This window comes from Orbicella faveolata, unplaced genomic scaffold, assembly GCF_042242905.1.
Source record: "Orbicella faveolata isolate gen_17 unplaced genomic scaffold, um_ofav_v1 contig_30, whole genome shotgun sequence".
Lineage (NCBI taxonomy): Eukaryota > Metazoa > Cnidaria > Anthozoa > Scleractinia > Merulinidae > Orbicella > Orbicella faveolata.
Window position 1 is genome coordinate 53,907 of NW_028301559.1, and position 17,448 is coordinate 71,354.

General features: G+C 38.8%; 1 long non-coding RNA gene across 3 annotated transcripts in view; it reads right to left on the reverse strand.

Annotated features, from left to right (window-relative positions):
* The window catches only part of LOC149105947 (uncharacterized), a 17,931-nt gene extending 1,804 nt beyond the window's left edge, over positions 1 to 16,127 (reverse strand). Inside the window, exons 1-5 of one of the 3 annotated variants that reach the window (XR_016210083.1) lie at positions 16,094 to 16,112; positions 15,902 to 15,938; positions 13,892 to 14,021; positions 11,378 to 11,508; positions 8,442 to 8,529 (exon numbers count right to left, since the gene is read on the reverse strand). This is a non-coding gene — a long non-coding RNA (uncharacterized LOC149105947). Of the gene's footprint in view, positions 1 to 8,441; positions 8,530 to 11,377; positions 11,509 to 13,891; positions 14,022 to 15,901 lie in introns of all 3 variants that reach the window. The other 2 variants (XR_016210084.1, XR_016210082.1) reach the window with 2 other exon arrangements.
* Positions 16,128 to 17,448: the final 1,321 nt, after the last annotated feature.

A 17,448-nucleotide genomic window follows, 5' to 3' on the forward strand; every position in this document is an offset into this window, starting at 1 on the left:
ATTTAAAATAAGCGCCCCCTCGAATAAGCGCCCCACTCCCCTTCCCCCATTTTGTGGACGAGTAATGAGACAAAGGGTGTATAGTTTTCGTCATGTAGTATTAGATTTGTACATTGTTTCAGTTTGTGAACACGTTTAGTGAACACGTTAAGTACTAACGGTGCCGCAATTTAAGCTTTAGGATCAGCTTTTTATGTCAATAAACAGCTTATGTTGATGTTTGTGCGCAGATGATATATTAAAAAAATGATCATGTCAGGCTACGATTTAGGAAAAATTAAATAAGCGCTCCCTCCCCCCCCGCGCTCCCTCCCCTCCCCCCCACGCCCCACCTTGAATAAGCGCCCCGGGCGCTAATGCGAAGATTTACGCTATTTAAAAGGAGTAATAGCTTAACATAAAGGGTAGCACACACACTAGATCTCGTTAGACGAAGCTCAAAACACCATCAGTAAGACGTTATATTGCTGAAATCTCTATTTTCATTGGGCCAATGTAATCACTGTACCCGCTTCCTCTCTTATTTTAAGGCTGATTGTATACTTGTGACTTGTTAGTGATCTATTGTCTTAAGAATCATGAATGAAGTAGCTCGTTCCGAGGGGAAGTGTGGAAGCTGTGTGCCGGAGAATGAATCACAACCAAAGACTAAAGTACTGGGCCATGCTTGCTTGTTGTGTCTAACTTTGTTAAGGTTTGGGGCTTGGGGCCGAGTCATCCAAAATCAAGATGGCGCTTATTTCACTGACGTGACTCTCGTGACATTTCCTAATTGGTTGAGGAGCGCGCGAGCTCCGACAAATTGTCTTGGTCCACCGCACACTAGCTGACAAGGCCCGACAAGACGTTTTGAGATCTAGCACTGCCAGATATCGCCCGACAATCCCCGATCATGTCGCAGACTTGTCTGAATTCACCACACACTAGCCGACAAGTGAAGATTTTTTGTCGGCCGACAAAAAAATCGGCTAATGTGCGGCGGCCTTTAATCTCTTATATTTTTGTCAAGCTTAAGATCCATGATTGGCCGGAGGAACTTTCGACAGAAAGTCTCGTAGCAAATGTTGGCTTTCCTCTCCATTTTGAAACATAATGAAAACTACATTGCAGTAATAAAAGGAACCAAAACAAAGCTAAACAAAACGAAATGGAAAACAAACAAACGCTATTTGATTCAGTTTTGTGGAGATCATTCCCGCTCCACAGTCTAGATGAACACAGGTTCGGTTACGACTCGGAACTTTTCTTTTTTGCCTTCTTGTTTTGTTTTTGGATGCGCCTGTTCACTGTTTTGACCGCTTAAAACTTTTAAAGAACGGGAAAAGATATAAGCAACGCCTAAAATAGCATGTTCTTGTTTAACTAATTAATTTCTCCACCTAACTTCTAAGTATAAATATTTTCGTCAAGACATATTGAACAGACATTTAATTCTTTCACCAAGGTAAAATGAAATCGCAGCAAGACTAACAGTGAAGATAAGTTTTGCAAGACGACGCAGTGGTACCAATCACGTCTAGATTGTCACGTGACTACAAAAAAAGTTCCCTAAGCTCTCAGTAAAATACATGTTTCACGAATTCCACCAGCCAGAAAAAGAAATGAAGGATGCAAAGATCTGTTGAAATACACACTGCAGATTAAAGTGCCCCTATGATCAAATTCTCGACATCTATTTTCGTACACAATAGGTCTTTCCTAATTATGTTGCCAAATTTCAATCTATTACGAACATCAGAACTCACATTTTTTGGACCTTTACTTCCGAGAATTTGCGGCCGCAATTAACTTTCCTTGTTCCAAGTCTTGGTTGAGAATTGGAGTAAATGACGTCATTTTCTCAAAAATACCGCACGGGTTGAAATTATAATAACGATTAGTACAGCAATTCCCGTAAAGAATAACAAAAACTTTGGCTCTTATATTCGTGCAATTTTTCTATACTAATTAACAATTAGATTATGAGCTCGAGATTTTTATGAGGTGATAGTTGATGAGGCCGAAGGCCGAATCAACTATCACCTCCTAGAAATCGAGAGCGAATAATCTAATTGTTTTAGTAGACTCCTAACTGAAATTAACGCAAATAACGGTTCCCAATTATTTTTCTCCGCATTATTGAACTTCAGGCTTTAACAAAATCGCACGTATTGAATTGTCCTTGGTAATTTGCAGTTGTTTACGCGCGCGCACCCGGTTTTTCAATAATTTCAAGTTTTTAAAGTCAAGAAACCATCAATTTCCTGTTTTTTAGTCGTCTCAGGAATTTAATTATCTATTTACATCTAAACTTTCTTCCAAAACTTCGGAAAAACGATTAAAAAAAAGTCGCATTTCGTGGACGATCCACGGCTACTGCACTCTAATGGCTGACACTCCAATAAGGTGTCTGTTATCCTTTAATGATGGCTTCTGATCGACAAGTCTCTAGAAAAATTAATGTGAACAGAAACCTTTTTCGCGAATTACCTTATTCAGTTATGGTGCAAATATTGCTGTCGCCCATGGCCTGTTCAATAACAGCGCTTCAATCTCTCGCACACCTAATACTTACCTTGAGAAATTGCACAGTATACATGATCTCGACCTTTTCTCTCTAAATACAGGCATAGATACTTCGATCAACCCCGATTCTAACATCCTCAATCAACACATTCGAAGTTTGTATTATTCCCCAAATAGTTTTTATAACCACAAATGCTCTTTGCATAGCTCTCATTGTAAAAATAGCGGGTTCTCTATTTTCCACAATTAGGAGCTTAAAAAGAAATCTTGAAAGTCTCCAAACTCACTTCTTTAGATTTTTAGTTCAGCATAATTGCATTGACTGAAACCAGAATAATGAATTTAAAGGAAACTGATTTTAATCCAAACATTAGAGGCTATGTTTTTGAGTATGTCCCGACACCTCTGTCTGCTGGAGGTGTGGGAATTTATATCAATGAGAATCTTGATTATACCGTAGTTGAAAGGACGTCTAATCCGGCGTTCCAGGCCTTGTGGACAGAAATTCTTGTTCCAAACAAAAAGAATGTTATTTGTGGCGTATTGTATAGACAACACAATCCTCCGGAGAGTTTTCTTTCTTATTTTAATGAAACGGTTGAACGGTTTAATGCCTGAGAAAACTGTTTACATAGCTGGCGACTTCAACATCGACCTCCTCAAATCTGAAAGCTGCGATTATGCGCATAATTTTCTACTCTCGTTACAGAGCTATTCTTTTATCCCCTTAATAGATAAACCTACCCGAGTTTACGGAAATTCCGCTACCCTAATTAATAACATACTTGTAAATAATACAACCAATCTCTTATCCTGTGGTAATATAATTTTAGATATCAGTGGTCACTTTTCGCAGTTCTGTGTAATGTCAAATAACCTAATGAAAAGGAGTGTTAACGGATTTTAAAAAAGTCCGTGATTTTCCGCACTTTTCGGAAGTTAAATTTTTAGCGGAGGTCTCAAATATTAACTGGAATGAAATAATTTCTCCACCAAATATGAGCACCGATAAATTGTTTTCAAAATTTTACAATAAACTCAACAAGATAGTTAACACCCACGCGCCTTTTAAAACTGTCTCAAAACGCAGAGCAAGACAACTTTCTAAACCATGGATTACCAAGGGTATAAGGAAATCAATCAAAATTAAGAACAGCCAATACCATTCTACCTTTAAAGATCAATATAGACTATATAGAAATAAAATTGCAACTCTAATTAGCCTAAGTAAGAAACAATACTTTCATAACTATTTTCAATGGAATATTTCCAGAATGAAAAAGACCTGGGCAGGTATAAGTGAACTCATTAATCGCGGAAGGAAAAAAAAAATGAAAAAAATCCCTGCCTTACAGGATGAAAGCAGAGGTCGTTTAATCTACGATCAGAAGGAATTACCTTCCATCCTGAACGAACACTTTGCTTCATGTGGAGCAGCTTTAGCTGCTTAGCTACCCCACTCGGAACGCAATTTTTTGGAATTTCTTGTTAATAATCCAAAGACCTTTTATTTCGATCCTGTCACTCTTGGTGAAGTAGAATCGGAGATATCGCTATTACCTTCGACCAAGTCACATGGAGTTTACTCGTGCCCTGTTAGTATTTTAAAAGTTGGAAAATGTTTTATTAGTCAACCACTAATGGAAATAATGAGAGCTTCGATCCTTGAGGGAAACTTTCCTAGTAAATTAAAGCTAGCTAAAGTGGTCCCTGTCTTCAAAAGTGGTGAGGATATCGACCCCAATAATTATCGTCCTATATCGCTGCTCTCTATATTCAACAGAATCCTTGAAAGACTAATGTGCACGCGTTTAAAATCGTTCTTTGAGATAAAAAGTCTGTTTTATGAGTCACAGCACGGTTTTAGAGAAAAACACTCCACACAGCATGCATTAATTGATATAGTAAATAGGATCCAGCACAACATGGACAAAGGGATGTTCTCTACTGGAGCGTTTATCGATCTGAAAAAGGCGTTTGACACGGTTGATCATGAAATTCTATTAGATAAGTTGTACCGCTATGGAATCAGAGGAATTATACTAGAATGGTTCTCATCCTATCTTAAGGGAAGATCCCAAGTAACCCAAATCGATGGGCATGTCTCACCTAAAGAACTAAATCCTTGTGGTGTCCCCCAGGGATCTGTGTTGGGTCCTTTTTTATTTCTTATTTATATTAATGATATTCATAAATCTTCTGATAAATTAAAGTTCTTTCTTTTTGCAGAGGACACCACTATCCTATTTGCTCACAAAAATTTAAAAGTACTTGCGAAGTAGTTTTAAAACTCAGGGTTGAGTAAAGTTTCACGGTGGTTAATTATAAATAAGCTTACTCTAAATATCAAGAAATCCAATTTTGCTATCTTTTGTCCGAGCCAGAAGAAGATTAATAAGGAAATTAGTATCGAAATGTATGATAACAGTGCCACTAAGTTCTGTTCTCTAGATCGTAAAGATTTTGTGAAATTTCTGGGAATTCTTATCTGATTGATTGTAACCTAAAGTGGAAGCACCATATCGACTTTATCTCATTGAAAATAAGTAAGACTATTGGAATTCTAGCCAGACTAAGACACTTTGTTCCAACTGAAAGTCTTTTAATGATTTATCGCTCGCTTATTCTGCCATATTTATCCTATGGGATTTGTGTATGGGGTCGCGCAGCCAAGTCGTACATTGGCAAACTACTTGTTCTCCAAAAACGAGCTCTTCGACTGATTTATTTTGCGCCCAGTGATGTTCATGCTATTCCTCTTTTCATTCAGTCAAAGATTTTACCTGTAAATATATTATATTTTGTCGCGATTGTGAATCTCATGCATGCCGGATATTTGGAAAAAATTAGCCCCTTCGCCTATCAGGGCTCTTTTCACTAGGTCAAATGAAATTCATGGGTACGACACAAGGCATACCGCAAAAGGGAATTATCTTCGGAAAGAAGTTAAGTCGGAAATTTTCAAACGCTCTTTTTCGAGAACTGGAGCGATATTATGGAATCAAATTTCTCCAGACTGGAGAGATTTATCTAAACCAATCTTTAAGAAAAAAATTCGTAGATTTTTATTCGAGACTCTTTCAGTTAGGGATGACTATGTTGAAGTCGACAACCTGACTCAAGTTCTTAAATTTAGTTCCTGATTAATTTCAACCCATAGTTTAGTTTATAGTAAATGGTTTGAACCCAGGAGTATCAGTAGTTCGTACAATGTGATCGTCCGGGTGCGTGTGGCCACGAGAAATGGTGATGCCAACAATCACATTGCTGTACATCATCAACTGACAAACCACAACATTGACTGGGACTCTGCTCAGTGCTTAACCTACAGTACAAACTATTTTCAACGACTGACTCTGGAAAGCTGGTACACTAACCTAGAACAAACGCCTCTTAACAGATGTCAACAACTACCGGCGCCTTACAAACGACTTATCCATGACAGAAACGAAACCGACAAACAGACTTCTAACAGACCGACTTAACAATACACGGACCAAAACCCGACCTATTTGACTAACAATAGACGGATCGAAACCCACCAATGACTGATGACAAACTTTACATGAGTCTTTCAGCCAATACCATCATGGCTATACTGACCAATCACGTTCAACGGACCAGACTTATAAGATCATCGACTGACAAACACTATTCACTTGACTCTGAAGATGACTTCCGCTCAGGTTGTCGAAACGTCAGTCACCAACAACAGTTCTTTTCAGAACTACACTCACCCGGACGATCACACTATACGAACTAGTTTAGTTTATCTCTAGTAAATCATAGCTCCTAGTGTCAATCAAAATATGTAAATGTACTTGTATTAAACGGTTTTGTAAATCCTTCTATAAGTAGTTGCATAACAATCTTATTTATGTATTAATGGTCTAATATAAATATAGAAGTGGCCCGCTTAGATTAGCCCAGGCTATCTGTGGGTTCGCGCTGTTACTATTGTCAAGCTTTTTTAACTTAATGTGTATATATTTCTGTAAAATTGTAAATATGCGAGTCATAATAAAGTTGTTGTTGTCGTTGCGTAGTATACGAGTAGCTTAGCCAATCAGATTGCAGCATTTGCATTAGTATACTAGTAGAATTCTACTACTTGTTATTATAATTTTAACCCGTGTCGTATTTTTGAGTAAATGACGTCATTTACTCAAATTCTCGACCAAGACTTGGAACAAGGAAAATTAATTAAATTCTCGTTAATGAAGGTCCAAAAAACGTGAGTTCTAATGTTCGTAATAGATTGAAATATGACAACATATCTAGGAAAGACCTATTGTGTCAAAAAATGTAAAAAAAAGTGGATTAGGAGAATTTGATCATAGGGGCACTTTAAACAAATCCTCTGAGAAAGGATGCTCCCCCAATTCCCCCATACCCCCAACCCCTGCCCCCACCAAAAGTAACTGAAACGCTCCCGAAGAAAAGTCTCTTCTTTAAAGAACTGACAATAGTTTGATTCTGTCGTTTACACTGTCGGGTGCACCGAATCTCTGATGCGCTTACGTGTACCTAACATAGTCACCTTCATGTCGATAAACGATCGGAAGTGTCACGAAAGGCGACGACCAGGAACCATTTCCAATCGTACTTTTTTGAAAGCCGCAAAATTTTGTTAAATTGCAAACGCATAATTCAGGCCAAAATTTATCTTTGGTTCTGAATTTAAAACTTTCAAGATATCAATGACATATTCACAGAAAATCTGGCAGCATTCAAATGCTAAATAGGCAGAAGCTGTTATATTTGATGAATTATTTGTGTCGACAATCGATGTGTACTGCGTGGTGTAGTGGAGATCACTGTCGCTATTCAATCCGGAATTCAAGACGGTCACAGGTTCAAATATAGCTCGGATCTTTATTTTTTCCTTTTTCTTTTCTTTTTATATTTTTATTATAATTTTCTTTTTTCAATGGACGCGCTTGTTTACTGTTTGTACCCCTTTCAAAATTGAGATAGAATTAAAAAAAAAAAATCATAAAATAAACAAATAAAGAGGAACTGTCCGTGGTTGACTAGTGATTTCTCGGACTGACTACAAGTCAACTCAGTCAGGGCGGTAAATCAGCATTGAGATGAAGGTATGAATAATTCCACTGGATTAAATTTATAATTATTTGACAGCAGCTAAGCAAGGTTACCAAAATATCCACGTTGGACGATTATTATTTTTTTGTGTTCACAGTAGGAGCCATAGTTCTTAAATCATTTCAAAACGTTTATAGCATTCTCAAACGGCAATCGCGTTTGCTTTTTCACGTGACCACAAGTGACCAAGGGCCTATAGAACAATGAAGGCACGAGCAAAGAAAATTTACATTTTGATCAACCGAAACAAACGAATAATTTTCCTCTCTTACTCTCGCAACATTTTCGCAACGAAATATAAAACACTTTCTCCTTGTTTCTATCAAATTACAGAAACACTTGTGAAAGTTTGACGAACACGAAAAAGACGTGGAAATATTCGCTTGTGCCTCGCGTTCCCATAAAGGGTTTGTTTCTATATTTTGAATAGTTTTTCACGCATTTTCTCCTGAGTTATGTTATCATAAGAAAAGTGAACGAAAACGAGATTCAATCGCAGCTAATCCGCTGAAAAATTATTATAGTTATTTACTCCACCGTCCCAAAAGAATCAGCGAACGACAGAAAATTCTACTTAAATGGCCCTAGTCAGAAACACCTTTGTTTTTGCTCACATGCGAGCGTTCGGCTATTATATTTTACTCGGAGCATGTCGAAACGAAGGAAATCACAGTGAAACAACTAAAGATAATTAAACAGACCAAATATAGCTCCTTTCAATGTAGATTAATCTAAAAATAGTATGGAATTTAGAAAGCTGTGCCAGTTGTCAAGAGGATAATTAAGAATCTGAGCCAGCTTACGTTTTGTGCATAAGAACGCGTGTTTACCTGGGTCCTGGACTGCGATAAAATCATCCATCTTGAATGATGGTGAATGTGTTCATCCTCTTCTTGTTTTGTCCTGATTTGTCTCCACCTGAAAAAGAGAAAGACCAGAAAGATTAAGATCAAATGATTAATAGACCCTTTGCATAAATGGCGCCTACATTTAAATAACAATACTTGTACATCCTTAGACTCGCGTTCATGTAAAAAATCATTTGTCTTGAAACATGAGTACGAGGCTAAGGATGTATAAATAAATAAAATAAATAAATATACATTTATATAGCGCCATTTTCCACTAATTGTCCATGGCGCTTTACAATACTTTAAAATTAAAATCCTAATTCTTTAAAAACCTAAAATCCTAAATCCTAAAAGTTAAAATCCTAAGAATTAAATACGCTATATAATACAATTAGGCTACAAATAAAAAGTAAAAACTACAAATCAAATGCACGCTTAAAAAGATAAGTCTTAAGATTAGCCTTAAAAACTGCCTCTGATGATGAAAGTCTGATCTGGAGGGGTAGTTTATTCCAGAGCCTTGGTGCCGCCACGGAAAAAGCCCTTTCACCATACGTTTTAAGATTTGCTCTAGGCTCATCAAGCAACCTGTTGTTTGAAGATCGTAGTGTCCGACCAGAAATGTTAAATCGCAGTAGGTCTCTAATGTAATCAGGGGCCAGTCCATTCAGAGCTTTGTAAGTTAACAACAATATTTTGAAAATAATCCTAAAATGAACTGGCAACCAATGTAAGCTCCTTAGTATTGGGGTGATGTGTTCCTGCCTTCTAGTCAAGGTAACAAGGCGAGCTGCTGAGTTCTGTACAAGCTGAAGTCTATTAATCAGATACTTTGGGAGACCGTACAGTAGGGCGTTACATGTACAATAGTCCAAACGCGATGTTATGTAAGCGTGAACAATGGTCTCAGTAGTACTCTGGGATAGGTATCGCCTAATTTTAGCTATACTACGAATGCGGAAAAATGCGCTCTTGCAGGTTATTTTAACGTGTTCTTTGAAATCCAAACATTGATCGAATGCAACTCCTAAATTCCTGGCCTGTTTACTAGACTTGATTACTTCATCACCAACTCGTGTATAGTCGAGGGGTGGTCGTGGACGATATTTAGAACTAATAACCAAAAGTTCAGTCTTATCCCGATTTAACTTAAGTTTGTTGCGCAGCATCCAGTCCCCAATGTCCTTAACACATAATTCTACGGCCATCTTTGAGCTTGATAGATGATTAGGGCAATTGGACGTAAATGACAAGTACAACTGTGTGTCATCTGCATAGAGATGAAACGGTATGCTATGCTTTCTGGCTATGTCACCCAGCGGACTTGTATAAAGGGAATACAACAAGGGTCCCAGTACAGAACCCTGTGGTACCCCGTAGGGTAAGTTCTTCTTTGACGATTCAATTCCATTGACAGAAACAAACTGTTCGCGTGAGTGAAGATACGAATGAAACCAATTAAGAGCAGTGTTCCTAATACCAAAGCGATTTTGTAGTCTAGATAACAAAATCGAATGATCGACAGTATCAAACGCAGCCGATAAATCGAGCAATAGTAATATAACCGATCTGATAAACTATTGTCATTCAAGTTTAGGCGCCATTTACGCAAAGGATCAATGGCTGGCATGGTGTGCTAACTGGTTCCCAACTCAAGGAACCTGGCCAGCGTACTCTGGTAAGACACTTTACTCTCAGAAAGCGGCTGTCTCAGCCTAGGAGTATAAATGGGTAACTACATTTCTGTTCTAACCTACTACGTAGACGATCTTTGGGCTCTTCACAGAATCTGAATTTGCTGGGTGGAAGCAACCCTTTTACAAGTCAGTTCTTACACCCATCTCTTGCAAAAAGCCCAAATCCATTCGATAGTTCAGGTTCCAAAACAAGTCCTTATTTTGTATCTTTTTTGTGGGACCAAGTCTTTGCATCACAGATCAAGTAACTCAGGAAGAAAATTTGCTGGGTGGAACCAGCCCTTTTACAGGTCAGTCTTTACACCCATCTCCTCTACAAAGCGCAAGATCCATTCAGCGCACGAAGACAGTCCAGGCTCCAATACAAGTTCTTATTTTCCACCTGTTTCTTATGGGACCAAGTCTGGGCCTCACAGATCACGAAGCTCAGGAAGAGAATTTGCTGGGTGGAACCAACCCTTTTACAGGTCAGTTCTTTTACCCAAGATATCTCTTGTACAAAGCTCAACACATGCAGCACATGCAGACAGTCCAGGTTCCAAAAAAAGTTCTCATTTTTCACCTTTTTTGCGGGACCAGGTCTCTACGTCACAGATCAAGAAAGTGAGGTCCAAGAGATTTGCTAGGTGGCACCAACCCTTTTACAAGTCTGTTCAGATTAGACCTATCTCTTGTTCAAAGCTCAAGATCCATTCAGCCTATGAAGACAGTGCAGGTTCCAAAACAAGCCCTAAGTTTTCACCTTTTTCTGTCTCTGTCTCACAGATCAAAAAACTCAGGAAGAGAATTTGCTGGGTGGAACCACCCTTTTACAGGTCACTTATTACACCCATCTCTTGTACAAAGCTCAAGATCCATTCAGCACATGCAAACAGTCCAGGCTCCGAAAAAGGAGTATTTTCTTGTAACTTGTTTTGTGTGTGTGTGTGTGTGTGTGTGTGGGACCAATTCTTTGCTTCACCAATCAAAAAATACAGAAAGAGAATTTGCTGGGTAGAACCAATCCCAATCTGGGTCAGTTCTTTCAATATACACCTATTTCTTGTTCAAAAGGTCCATTTGGTACGTGCAAAACATCCAAGTTCCTAAACAAGTTTGTTAGATAATATCTTGTTAGTGTGATTCTGATGTTAGACTAATCTCTTTTGTCATATTGTACATCTAGAACTGAAATGTTCCCAGTAACCTCTGTGATCACAGGCCAATATGTGCACTTACCATACTGCTGTCTGATAGTCCAGCTCAGTGATCATTAAGATACGATGCTTAATTTGAGTTTCCAGAAATTGTTAGGGATCTTCATGTAAGTCCCAATCCCTCTCCTCTTATCTTCCCAGTGTTACAGATCCCTTGATCAAACAAAAAACAACATTAGTTTTAAAGGTCAAACTGATTCATCTGCCTAATATATCAAGTTAAATTGAAACACACAAGTTTGGACCTGAAAAAACATAGCGATCTGGTTCAGTCAATTCCCATTTAACAATTATAATATTATTACCCTGGGAACTCAATGTTTGTTTTAGTATTGTCTCATAACCCCCTGACTGATCTATTTAACTTTAGAACCAATAGAACTTTAACCATTGACAGTTTTGCTTCAGGTGTCCATTTAACCTAAATTATGTAAGTCAAATTATTCTCACATTTTGATTAGTTCTTACTTTTGATCAAATGGACCAATTAAAACACTTCTTGGCTTCTCCACTGGTTAAAACTGATTCCATGTTGCCATGTGCTTGTTCAGTAAAAGATCATAAAAGAGATCAAAACGTGGTAAGAACATCAGTGGCACACTCAACAATCGTCTCATGCACCATTTTTTACTGCATTTTAACCTCATCTGCGATCTACTACTGAACAGATGCACAGCAACATGGAATCTATTTGTTAACCCTTTGAGCCCCAATTATGCATGTATGCGTAATTAATGGTCGTGCTCTTTGTATCACTTGTGACATCATCAATTTAAATGTCATCAGACATTCTTGATAAGCAGATAGTAGACTAGGCTAGGCCTTTCTGTACAATGGTCAGGTTTAAATATCAACGACATTCTGACATCGCAAATCGAAAAACAACATTTAACTTATCAGTTTTGGTGCAAAACCGGTGGTAAAATGGTCCACTACGCCTATGATTGATCAAGGTCCATTTCTAGGCTTCGCCTGTAATTAACATTGAACTTTTCACAGCAGCCAGAAAGAACGTGTAATGCAAAAGGTAGCCAGAGTAAAAGGGCCGAGAAAAAAAGAAAGGAAAGGGGCAGCAAACAAAACTGAGAATGGCTAATGGCCAAAAAAAACAAAATTTGGCTTATGCGCATGCCTGGAATTGAAATATTGCTCAATTTTGTACGTAATCCTCGAAAAACTCTCCTTTTGGTAAAAAAAAAGCTTTCTTAGCAAAACTTACTAGGCTTATTTAGCGTCATGGCAGCCAAAAAACCTGACTAAACAGTTAAAAACGGTATTTTTGGCAAAAGGTTGGCATCAAAGGGTTAAATTGGCAATTTTAAAGAACAAGATTTCTCTTAATTGTCAGATAGACCATGTTGAGACCTCATGAAAAAAATATGAAAAAAAATTAATTGGAAAAAATTGATTCTTTGACACAAAGTCATTATTAAGCTCTAACAGACAGCAGTGTCACCGGAGTCATCAAGTTGTCACACGGTTGACGCCTGAAGCAGGGGTGTCTGGAAAATCCGAATAGCCAATAGCAAATAGTCCTGAATAGCGAACAGTGAATAGTCCCAAATAATAAATAGCGAATAGTATGCATAGTGCGAATAGTCTCGAATAGTGCAAATAGTGGCAAACAATCTCAGATAGTGGCAAACAGTAGCAAATAGTGGCAAATCGTAGCAAATAGGGTACCCAGTATCTCGCAGTCAACCTTGCAGCAATGTAGGATGGGATTTTCCCGCTAAAAAGCACAGACACTTAACAGGACAAAAGGTGTTTCTAAACATAATTTCTTCTGTTTTAACCACCCCAAAAGTGTAATTACATCTATATTAGGTTATCCTTGTGTTTTCTGTTTTCTTAATGTCGGCAATGGACAGCCCTAGCCTGAGTCCAGAGAAGAAAAGGTAATAAATTCACAGAAATTCTGTTGCTTATTTGGATAATTAATTAACGCGGGATATTAGATCTAAAGTGGTGACTATTGACGACTATTCGTCACTGTTCGCCACTTTTTGCAACTATTCGCCACTATTCGTACTATTCGAGACTATTTACACTATTCGGGATTATTCGCTATTTGCTATTCATGACTATTCGCTATTCACAATTCGGGTTTTCCAGACACCCCCTGAAGCAGTGACGAGGACACAAACACAAAGTGTTTGTTGTTGAGATATTTTTAGTTTTGTACTGGATCTTCTGCCTTCAGTTTGAGTAGCTGTGCATTTGGAAAGTTTTAGCTAATATTTTTCATGCCATCAAAGTGTACTTCAAGGGCTGTGCTCTAGAAGTGCCCGGGTGCCACAGGTGACTAACTTCTGCCTTTGGGCGACTGGAAAAACTTCCTTTTTTCATATAAGCTGATATGCTGGGCACCTTTAGGCTCCTAGTAAATTTTCTTGGACCACAGCACTGACTTTTAAAAGAAATCCATATAGAATTGGGGTTAAGCTTATTCCTATTGCTAAAATTAAAACATCTACTAAAGTTTGTTTGTATCATAGTAAACTTAATCAAGGTGCTTAATGATCGGAGAACTTACCACTTCTTCACCAAAAGTCTGCTTTCCTAGCTGGTTCTGCAACAGTACTACATGTAAGCCAAGCTTGTGTTATTGTATTGCTTCAGGAGAAAATGGCATTTGGATGCTTAGACAAACAAAGTCCTAAAACCTAAGGAGGGAGATAACATGTACAAGGGTGAAGTTACTGAAAACAAGAAGAAGCTTTTGGCTCCTGCCATTTTGAATTCTTCCACAGTTTAGAGTAGTCTGCATGTAGCTGCACCAACCCTTGTAGGGTAATTTTGATTGAACGTTGATCATTGATATCCTTCGACACTCAGTGTATGACATCTGCAGATTGCAGACTGTAGACAGCAGGCTGCAGACTGGAGATTTCTAACCCAATATTGTATTTCCATTTCTGTTACCAAAAGCTACCTGTAAACAAGCTAACCTGAGCACTATTCAGGCTAAACTGAGTGCTATTTAGGCCTAAGTGTAGTCTGCAACTGGGGTCTGCAAATATAATACACTAGTTGACACTCTACTGTGGGTGTCTTTGGTACACATTTGCAGACTGCAGACTGCAGAATTTTTAACTAATGCAGCTATCAGTGTTATGCCTGAGGGAGGGGGGGGACCAGGGGACGAGGTGGGCACTTTGAACGTCTGTGCGCACCCCACGTGGGGAATTTTAGCAAACTTTGAACATAAATGTTGGCCCCGGGATCTGGAAGTTTGAACAATGCTAAAAAAATGCTGGCTCCAGGGTCAGGAAGTTTGAACAATGTTAAAACGACGAAAGCGACCAGGGTTTTGAATGCGGGGAGCTTGGATACAAGTGTTCCACCACCTTGAAAGTACCCAGAATTCCCAGGAGTTTGAGCATGTTTTCTACGCTTTCCAGTTGCAATAAACTGGAGGAACGAAAGGTAAGATAAATCTTTTTAAATTCATTGAAGAGTACTGCAGTTTGTTGAAACTACAGCAAGTGGGCCAATAATGACTTGAAGAAAGAACCAAGATAAACTTTAACATTCATAATTGAAATTTTTAGATTCTATGAAAAACTAGAATGACTGTACATGTTGACTCTAGAATAGTGTGTGGTAATATTTTGGGTTTGTGAATTCATCAGCTGAGTGCAAATTATTAAAGAAAACAAAGTCTTATTGAAGCTTGTTTTTGCAGCTGTATTAGTATATAAATTTTATATATAAAGAGAGCAGAGCCTCCCCACTGCCTTTCACTGGAGCAGCATGATCAATGAAAAAGTCTTGTCAAATGCAAGCACATATTCTTTACTTCAGATGGCTTGAAATTCTCGGCCTGGTGGGTACCTTTGAACTCAAAACCATTTCCCCAGGTGAGGAACTTTGAATTGAAATCTTATCCCAAGGGTTAGGAAGTTTGATTCCAAATTTTTGTTTCTGATCAAAGTCTCCACCCTATCCCGTGGTTCCCCCCACCCCCTTCTCAGGCATAACATTGATAACTACATAATACAACTATGTTGTGTTGCATTCCCCTTTCCATTTTTGAAAGCAAACCGTAAACAATGTAAACACTTGTCTGGCTAATGTGAGAACTATTCAGGCTAGCCTGAGTGATGTTCAGACTAACTGGAGTGCCATTTAGCTTTAAGTGTAGTCTGCAGTCTGCAGTCTGCAGTCTGCAAATCAAATACACCAACATGATCCAAACAAGAGCCTCTTTTGCTTCCCTTTATAAATTATCTAAGAACTAAGAATCTGTACAAAATACGGCCTGTAGCAGATCCAAACAGAGAAACAAGTGACGATTCTGATTTTAAAAGTCAAATATTACAGCTTTATTAGGTAACTTAAAAGTTACCTAATCAGCTTGATGTAAACAGACCCATCTCTAATGGGGACATCTCAACAAATACTGCGCTTAAGGTTTGTTGGTTTATTTATCCCTGATAACGCAGAATAATCTCTGATGGACACAAATGTCACGTTCATATCCTGTCTTATTACCTAGTCCGATAACTCTCAATTAAATATTAAAGGTCGTTAAAAAGCTTACCTTATGCGTCCATTCCTCCGGAGGTCTTCAAACACATCTCCTCGTTCCACAATATGGGTTCAACATGTAAAAAAAAAAATGAAAAAGTAAAGAAATTTAGCTTATGCCTCAGATCAGGTAACATCAACCCACTGACGCAAGCCTTTGGACAAACCTTTGAAATTACGGTAAACACAATTTTCCACTATTTACCTTTCACACGTGCAAGATGGCGGAGACTAACTGCGCTCGCAAAGATAAGAGGGAAAAAGCCGTTTGCAGACGGGAAGGAGAGGTGGGGAGAGGGGGTGTCTGCGCAGCACGTGGAAGGGGTGGGAGAGGGCAAGCCGTCCCCAAAAACTGTGGATCACCAAACTCCACCATTCACGAAAAACTTCCGCACATCTTCTTGCGAACATTATAAATGCAGAACCGCAAATTCCAACTGACAAATTCCTGGATGACTGCTTGTTTGTTTGATTGTAGGAAACTGTTGAAAGGAATACCATCAAAGTGCCAGCATCAAGTTTTGCGGCGCGTTTTTTTCTTCCCCTAATAGGTTCAGATCTTGGGGAAAAAAATAAATGACCTTTTCAGTGTATGCTGGGTTATATGGTATCAAAGGCAACAGTATTCACAGGCTAGCTGCAATCCTGTTCACTTCTGTATTCAGCCGCCTCCGTAAACCCACTAGATTGCGAAGAATGTCAATTTTTCTCTATCAATCCGTTAAGCAAAATTAACGGTACGACATGTGCAAACCACGAGTACAGTAGCACCTCCCACTAACCCTCAACTCTCTACAACGGCCACTTTAAAAAACATAGGCCCCCTACAATTTTGGGTATAGATGGTCCCACACATATAGTCCCATGCATCTCGGGTGCGAACAGATGATCCCATAGTTCTCGGGCCAAGAGGAAGAATTAGAATACACATACTCCTAAAAAGTCTATACAGATCCCTTAATCATTCATACTGACGAGAGAATACTTTCCCACTAATTTTCAAAACGCGGAAAAATTCAGTTCCCCAGGCTTTATGTTAACAGCGCAGATTCTCCCTGCTTTTAGCGCTCCAGAGGTTACATTGACTGTCCTTTCCCGTTCCAATGCTCTAACGCGTTTCCTTCCGAGTTTGGTCATGAAATTCAACTTGCATCGTCTTACCACAATTTTCTTTAGTCTCTGTGTTTATTAACTTGAGGGTTCCCGGTTGTGTTCCTCCCCCAACCCCGCTTTCCGTATTCCTTGTTTTGGCGCCAATCCCAGAGCTTTAAATTTTTTTCAATGCGCTACTCCTAGTAAATTTGATCATCAGTTTGATTTGATTATCTCTTGCCTCTTTTCACGTCTCCCCTTGTCCATTAGCTCGTAAGTTCCCCAGTGTGTGTCAGCCCCTCCACCCTCCTCCCCCCGCTTCCAAAGCATTACGCACTCGCCATTTTTGTGCTTTTTCCAGAGGATCCATTGCATCGAACTTTCGTTTCGTGCGCGTTTCCCTACAAATCTGGTCATTAATTCAAAGTGCTTCGCTCTTTTGCATCCTGAGTTGATTATCTGTGCCTG